Genomic DNA, 9,097 nt, shown 5'->3' with positions numbered 1-9,097 from the left:
TTCTGTTCGAACCTTATTACTGCTATTGTTATTATTATTATTATTGTTATCATTATTATTATTATTATTATTATTATTATTATTATTATTATTATTATTATTATTTTATTTGTTTTTTTTTATCGACAGGACTATTAATATTATCATCATCATCATCATCATCATCATCATCATCATCATCATCATCATCATCATCATCATCATCATCATCATCACCATCATCATCATCATCATCATCATCATCATCATCATCATCATCATCACCATCATCATCATCATCATCATCATCATCATAATCATCATCACATCATCATCATCATCATCATCATCATCATCATCATCATCATCATCATCATCATCATCATCATCACCATCATCATCATCATCATCATCATCACCATCATCATCATCATCATCATCATCATCATCATCATCATCATCATCATCATCATCTTTATCATCGTCACCATCATCATCATCACCACCACCATTCAAAATCAAAGCCTTTACATTCTATCTCCCCCCCCCCCCACCGACAAATGGACACTTACCAGGTAATTACCCATTTCAATTTCAATGCTGCCATCTTATCTTTCCTTCTCGAAAGATCTCGTCGTAAATCTCTCCTTCTAAATCAAACCCTCAATAAATACATACACATATACATATAAAATATTAGACTTTTTTTTCCCCTCACTTCACTGAAGGATTTACAGTTGAAATTGACGGTCATTCGCTGTTTCTGTTTTTTTTTCTCCCCTCTCTCTCTCTCTCTCTCTCTCTCTCTCTCTCTCTATCTATCTATCTATCTATCTCTCTCTATCTATCTCTCTCTATCTATCTATCTCTCTCTTTCTCTCTCTCTATCTATCTATCTATCTATCTATCTATCTATCTCTCTCTCTCTTTCTCTCTCTCTCTCTCTATCTATCTCTCTCTCTCTCTCTCTCTATATATATATATATATATTCTCTCTTTCTTTCTCTCTCTCTATCTATCTATCTCTCTCTCTATCTATCTATCTTTCTCTCTCCCTCTCTCTCTCTCTATCTCTCTCTTTCTCTCTCTCTTTCTCTCTTTCTTCTATTCATTTTTTTCCTTCTATCTTTCCTCTCCCCACCCCCCCCCCCCTCTTCCACCTTCCCATTTGTTTACGTTGTAAGTTATTATCTACTATGGGGCCTTGTGTATTTTAAATAAAATAAATACAAATAAATTCCCTTTATTCATCCTTAAGGGGAAATTTGTCTCTAGGGTGTATTCCAAGGGAAGACTGGAATAACTCAAGCGTCAGCCGCAGTGCAGCGCCGTAAAGTGAGCTCGGGCTAGGTGACTTGCTCAAGGCCACACAACGCAGCGGCGGGTGTTCGAACTCGATACCTTTTGGGTAGGAAGCAAAGACCGTACCGCGGAGCCACGCTTTTATTCATTTTTTTACGCTGACTTGATTGAAATCCACCCTCGACCATTAAAGAAGTCACGAATGTATTTTTCTAACCCCCCCCCCCCAAATGCCTCTACACCCCCCCCCCCCATCCGCCCCTACACCCCCCCCCCCCTCCCCTTTCATGTAATCCCTTTAGCGTTTAAAAATAACAATGGATAGAACGTAGATGACGTCATTCAGGCCTTTGCCATCCGCGTATGCGAGTAATTATCACTAAACTGTATTAACCAGACTATAAACGTTTAAGGTTACACATAGTTTTGTGTGTTGGTCCGTTATACTTCCGGATGGCAATGTTGTGAACTCCTTAGCCAAGCGCATACTATCTATCGAAAAGTTTTTTTCTTCTAATTCTAATTTTCACACTTCCAACATTCCGCATTAAGCAAAATGATATTTAAAAAAAAAAATAATCAATGCAATATTTCCACTATTCTATTTTTTTAAATTTTTAGTTTTAATTCTTTTTGTCTGTAAAAATGGCAAAAGCGTACTTATCGTAATTGGCGCATCAAGTGCTGCCTTTAATTGACAAAACGCTCTTTGGGGTCAGAAAATTAGGGTTTTATTTTTTTTATTTGTATTATTATTATTATTATTATTATTATTATTATTATTATTATTATTATTATTATTATTATTATTATTATTATTATTAGTATTATTATTATTATTATTATTATTATTATTATTATTATTATTATTAGTATTATTATTATTATTATTATTATTATTATTATTATTATTATTATTATTATTAGTATTATTATTATTATTATTGTTATTATTATTATTATTATTATTATTATTATTATTATTATTATTATTATTATTATTATTATTATTAGTATTATTATTATTATTATTATCATTATTATTATTATTATTATTATTATTATTATATTATTATTATTATTATTATTATTATTATTATTATTATATTATTATTATTATTATTATTATCATTATCATTATTATTATTATTATTATTATTATTATTATTATTATTATTATTATTATTATCATTATCATCATCATCATCATCATCATCATCATCATCATCATTAAACCAATACATTCATTACCATTATATTACTGTAACAGCTTTTTAAAATCCCAGCCTTTAAAATCTGCAGCATCAAGTTTTGCCCTTCATTGATACAGCGGGCATTTTTTTAAATTTTGACAAGAAACTTTATTTTTTTCTTTCATTCAATCCATTCAATCTTTTACGTTAATTTCCTTTTTTTTTTTTTTTTTAGCCCTCTCAGCCTTTCCCATGACAATAGAATACTTACAGTAATTGCCACATCAAGTGCTGTCTGTCACTGACAAAACGCTCGTCGGGCCTGAAAATATGTTTGTGTTTTAAAAAAAAAATTATTATCATCATTAAACCAATACTTTCATTTTATTTTCTGTATCAGTTTTTAACCCCCCCCCCCCCCCCAAAAAAAAAAAAAAAAAAAAAAAAAAACGAAAAAAAAAACAAAACAAGACTTTAAAATATGCTTCATCAATTTTTGTCATTTCAATGATAAAGCGGGTATTTTTATATTTTATTTTGACAAGAAACTTTATTTTATTCATTCAATCTATGCAATCTTTTACGTTAATTTCCTTTTTTTTTTTTTAACCCTCTCAGCCTTTGAACATGACAATAGAATACTTACAGTAATTGCCACATCAAGTGCTGTCTGTCACTGACAAAACGCTCGTTGGGCCTGAAAATATGTTTGTGTTTTTAAAAGGTGTTTTTTTTTAACATCATTAAACCAATAAATTCATTACCATTATTTTCTGTACCAGTTGTTGTTATTTAAAACCCCAGCCTGTAAAATCTGCCGTATCACGTTTTGTCCTCCATTGATAAAAGCGGGTATTTTTTTTTTTTTAATTTTGACAAGAAACTTTTTTTTCTTTCAATCATCATGCAATCTTTTCCATGACAATGGAATACTTACAGTAATTGCCACATCAAGTGCTGTCTTTCACTAACAAAACTCTCTTTGGGCCTGAACATTAATGGGGTGTTTTGGGGTTTAAAAAAAAATGAATTATAATTAAACCAATACATGAATTACCATTATTTTACTGTAAAAGTTGTGTTTTTTTAAAACCCATAACCTTTAAAATCTGCCGCATCAAGTGTCGTTCTTCATTAATAAAGCGCTTTTTAAAAATTTTGACAAGAAACTTTTTTTTTTCATTCAATCCATTCAATTCTTTACGTTAATTTCCTTTTTTTCCCTATGGGATGAATAAAGGGAATTTTATTTTTATTATTTAAGCTCAGTTGGTAGAGCACTCTCTTCACACGCAAAGGGATCGAGATCGATCCCGGGTGTAGTCGAGATGTTTTGTTTTTGTTTTTGTTTTTTTTCTGACCATCCTTCCCCCTCCTCCCACCCTCCTCGTCCTCCGAAACCCCTGTCCACCAGCAGTGACTGGGTACTTTATGCTGGCTGTTAGATTTGGCAGTTAGTACTTTGGGAAAAACTAGCGTCCTATCCAAAGGGTACCAGAAATATTGTCGTTCTCTCTCTCTCTCTCTCTCTCTTTCTCTCTCTCTCTCTCTCTCTCTCTCTCTCTCTCTCCCCTTCCCTTACACACTAAACACACACACACACACACACACACACACAGAGTTTTACCTAAAATATTTTAACTCTAATGCCAATGTAATATAACATACTTCCTTTTCTTGTTTACCTGAAAAAGGGCCACAGGCCGAAACGTCGGTTTACTTTGTTTTGTATCTTTTATAAGAGTCATTTTTACTCCGTTTATTTTACAACATATTATATCTAAAGGGTAGCAAGCAATTACTAATGCCCCTTCACACTATAAAATTTGGGATAAACTTCAATTCCATACCATAGGCCTTATGACTTTGAAGACTATTAATAATTTTAAAAGATAAGTTCTCGCCAAATTGAGAATTAAAAAAAAAAAAAAACAAGAAACGTCCAAAATGAGATTCCACAAAACAAAAAAATAAACCGTTTTGTCTGTGAAAGTCTGATTGGCACTTCACCGCTCTGTGGAAGATCTCCTCGAATACGCCAGGACTACAATAGGGCTATGGAAATCTAGCACTTCATTCTCTCTCAACGATGGACACACACTCTCTCTCTTTCTCACTCTCTCTCTCTCTCTCTCTCTCTCTCTCTCATTCTTTCTTTCTCTCTCGCTTTCTTTGTCTCTCTCACTCTCTTTCTCTCTCGCTTTCTTTCTCTCTCTCTCTCTCTCTCTCTCTCTCTCTCTCTCTCCCTCTCTCTCGCTCTCGCTCGCTCGCTCTTCATGTCTCTCTTTTCTCTCTCTCTCTCTATCGCTCTACCTGTCTCTCTCTCTCTTTTTTTCTCGCTCTCTCTCTCTCTCTTTGTCTCTCTCTTTCTCTCCCTCACTCTTTCCCTTTCATACGCTCTCTCACTAACATACACTCACACACTCACACACACACACACACACACACACACACACACACATATATGAATAAGAGATACAGAAATAATTGCTAGTGAAATAGTTTTTTTTAATATTTAAAAGCTTTTTAATAGTCTTCACACACAACCTACTTTTCTAAATCAAGCGACAGATTTTAGAATTGCCGGAGTAAAAACAGTTGGCGATTTTCGTGTAAACCACGGACAAAACACATTTCTATTTCTTTATATTTTTTTTTTTGGCCAGAGATGCTCCAGTCCAAATATTGAGGCAAAACTTATAAAATTTCAAACCGGAGACTTCATAATTCTCACATTTATGACATTCTTGAAGGTATAGGGCATCTTATAATATATAGTATATATCAAACGAGAGAAAGAAGGAAAGAGAGCGAGAGAGACAGAGAGAGAGAGAAATATATAGATAAGAGAGAGAGAGAGAGAGAGAGAGAAGGAGAGAGAGAGAGAGAATAAAATCTTCGCCGAAATTAAACCAAAGCATTTTGTTGGATTGCATAATTTTATTGCCAACATTTCTAAATTTACCCGGAAGAGATGAAGTGAGTAGGAAAGTGCCAGAAGACACTTCGTGGATAGCTCAAACAGTAGAGTCACGCTCTCACCGGCCAGGCGGAGTTGTCGTAACAGTAAGGTTCAAACCCCCATCACCGCCGCGAATTTTTTAAATTATCTATTGATTTTTTGGCACTTCCCTACTCACTTCATCTCTTGTTGTTGCCAACATAAGTGCCTGCTCCACTCACTTTTCTGAATTATAAATTTACCCGCCACATTTCGAACAGGCAGGCAGGCAGCACGCGAGAGTCTTTAAATACATAAATTATGGAACACCAATTAAATCTGACCAATATGGAAATAAGGCGTTTTGTTAAGTCAAGAGTTTGACCTTATTATGCCAGGAATAGGATTCAATAGTCTGATGTCACGTCTGCCCAGCAACCAGCAGCTTGGTTCTAAACAACAAAAAAAAAAAAAATCGGCACTTTTTATTCATCAACCTGGTTCTGATGGAAGTGACGTCACGACTGTAGAACCCCCCCCCCCCCCCCCCCCTTACCATAATGGAAACAAGGCGTTTTGTTAAGTCAACAGATTTGCCTGATTATGCCTGGAATAAGTATGTGTTTTATGACTTGCTCGATGGGTCTATACTAATAGGATTCAATAGTCTGATGTCACGTCCGCCCAGTAACCAGCAGCTTGGTTCTAAACAAAAAAAAATCGGTATTTTTATTCTTCATAATTTACTAGAACTTTTTCACATGTCATTTGATCAGAATGTATAAAAGTCAAAACATGATCAGATTTATAATGTTTTTGTCCTCGGATACACGTTTATGCTCGTCGGAATATTTCATTAAGGGCGTCCGCCATTGTTCAGAAAGTTTAGAACTAGGTACTAAGTTACTATGCGTTATTAGGAGAAAAGTGACGTCACGACTGTTGGAACCCCCCCCCCCCCCCCCCCCCCCCTTTACCAAAATGGAAATAAGGCGTTGTGTTAAGTCAAGCGTTTGTCCCGATTATGCCAGGACTTTGTGTGTGTTTTATGACTTGCTCGATGGACCAATACTAATTAAGAGCCGCCCACCTTCCCACTGCTTTCATCATTAGAACTAACACCTGGGTTTAAAATACAGGTGAGAGGAGGGGGGTGGGGGGGGGGGGTACACCTAAAAACCGTGCCATGCCAACGAAATTTATGTTTTTTTGGAAAATTATTTATTTGTTTTAAATTTCGGCAAGAAATATCAAAATAAAGTTTAAGTTAAAAGGGAAACGATTTGTTGACGAATTTCCTATTTCTCCGTTATTGAAGAGCAACTATTTGTTATTAAAATATTATTAATTGTTATTATTATTATTATTATTATTATTATTATTATTATTATTATTATTATTATTATTATTATATTATTATTATTATTATTATTATTATTATTATATATTATATATATAAGTGTGTGTGTGTGTGTGTGTGTGTCTATGGATATCCATATATCTATCTACCTATCCATGCGTTATCTATATATATATGTTCGTCAGGTCACACCGAACCGTCAGCCAGTTACTAGGCGAAATAAATTTAACAAATGTGACAAAACCAAAATTGGGACATGGAATGTCAGGACCTGTGCCCAAAAAGGAAAACTAAACAACATTCTAAAAGAAATGAAACGGCTCCAAATAAATATTCTTGGCCTGGCAGAGATGAGATGGAAAGAGCAGGGAACCATGTCAAAACAAGAAAACAACATGACATATAAGATCATATGGAGTGGTGGAACCTCTTTCCAAAAAGGAGTAGGGATGATCTTAGACCAAAAATCAACCAAATTTTACAAAGGGCACGTAGCAATCTCAGACAGAGTTTTGCTGGTTAAGCTAAGAGGACCTGTAGTTGACACCAATATTATTCAAGTTTATGCACCAACAGAAGAGGCGACAGATGCAGATATGACAGAGTTTTACCATTCACTAGACAAAGCAAAACGAATGTGTAAATCACAAGAAGTCCTTATGGTAATGGGGGACCTAAATGCTAAGATTGGCAGAGGCAGAGATGGTGACATAATCGGACCACATGGACTCGGAGACAGAAATGAACGAGGAAACATCTGGGCAGATTGGTGTAGAACAAATAAATTAATGATTTCAAACACCTGGTTTCAACAACACCCAAGAAGAACCTGGACATGGCAATCACCAGGGGACAGAGCAAGGAACCAGATAGACTTTATAGCAGTATCATCAAGATTCAGAAATGGCATATTAAATTGCAAAACCTACCCAGGCGCCGATGTAGACAGTGACCATGTCCCAGTTGTTTGTACAGTAAGGATAAAGTTTAAAGCTATTCAGAGAACAGCTGGTAGAATAAAGAGGGATTACAGGTTATGCAAAGACAATGGCATACAAACAAAAATGAGAGAAGAATTTGAAAATGCACTCATGATACAAAGCCAAAGTGAACCTGATAACGAAAAATGTGAAAAACAATTTGATATATTCCAAAAGTGTGTCAAAGCAACTACAGAAAAGCATTTACCAATAGCTCAAACAAACAGCAAAAAGGAATGGATGACAAATGAAATTCTAAACCTATTTGAAGAAAGACGAAAATGCAACAGAGGGTCTGCAGAATACCAAACATTGAACAACCACATTAAATCCAAATGCATCGAGGCACACGAGAACTATCTAGACTGGAAATGCTGCGAAATCGAAAGAGAATACAAACCCAACCCCAACAAGCTCACCAAAGAATAAAAGAACTATCAGGGAAAAGGAAAAGCAAAGCAGCAGGAAGTTGTATCCAAAACAAACAAGGGGAACTGCTATTTGAAGAACAACATATAGAAAGCCGATGGGTAGAATACATAGGCGAACTGTACAATGATCCAAATAGAAATGAACCACCACTGAAATTCAAAGAACCATTAAGCGGACCAAACATCACCAAAAGTGAAATTGAACATGCCATGGAACGAATGAAGGATGGTAAAGCAACAGGCCCTGATGAAATATCTGTAGAGGTATTAAAAAGCCTAGGAGATCTAGCAATTGATGAACTTCACATATTATTCAACAATATATACAATACTGGGAAAATTCCAGAAGATCTCTGTAACTCTATTTTCATAGCAATACCAAAGAAAGCAGGTGCAGTCAGATGCGAAAATTTTAGAACTATAAGTTTAATAAGTCACATCAACAAAATACTGTTGCGTATAATTATCAACAGGCTAAGGAATAAGATTAACCCCGAAATCGCAGAAGAACAATATGGATTCCAACCTGACAGAGGGACAAGGAACGCAATATACCTCCTCCGTGTTTTAAGTGAAAGAGCTATACAGGTTCAGACCCCACTATACCTCTGTTTTGTCGACTACAAAAAAGCTTTTGATAGAGTACGCCACGAAGAAATACTAAAACAACTGCACTCCATTGGCGCTGATGAGAAAGACCTCAGACTCATGCAAACATTATACTACACCCAGCAGGCATCTATCAAAATCGGAAACTCTACAGGAAATTCCATTCCTATTAAGAAAGGAGTCCGTCAAGGGTGTGTTGCCTCACCAGATCTGTTTAATCTATACCAAGAAACAATCATGAGGGGCATAAATAATATGGAGGGAATAAAAGTAGGAGGTCACAACATAAATAATATAAGATA

General features: G+C 35.0%; 1 protein-coding gene across 3 annotated transcripts in view; it reads left to right on the top strand.

The window, feature by feature from the left end:
- Positions 1 to 9,097, top strand: part of LOC144981163 (uncharacterized) — a 457,713-nt gene that overhangs the window by 142,539 nt on the left and 306,077 nt on the right. The window lies entirely within an intron of this gene.

This window comes from Berghia stephanieae, chromosome 10, assembly GCF_034508935.2.
Source record: "Berghia stephanieae isolate SIO BIC M18660-M18661 chromosome 10, UCSD_Bste_1.3, whole genome shotgun sequence".
Taxonomy (NCBI): domain Eukaryota; kingdom Metazoa; phylum Mollusca; class Gastropoda; order Nudibranchia; family Aeolidiidae; genus Berghia; species Berghia stephanieae.
The sequence above is the reverse complement of the archived record's forward strand: the minus strand, read 5'-3'. Positions and strand labels throughout refer to the sequence as shown.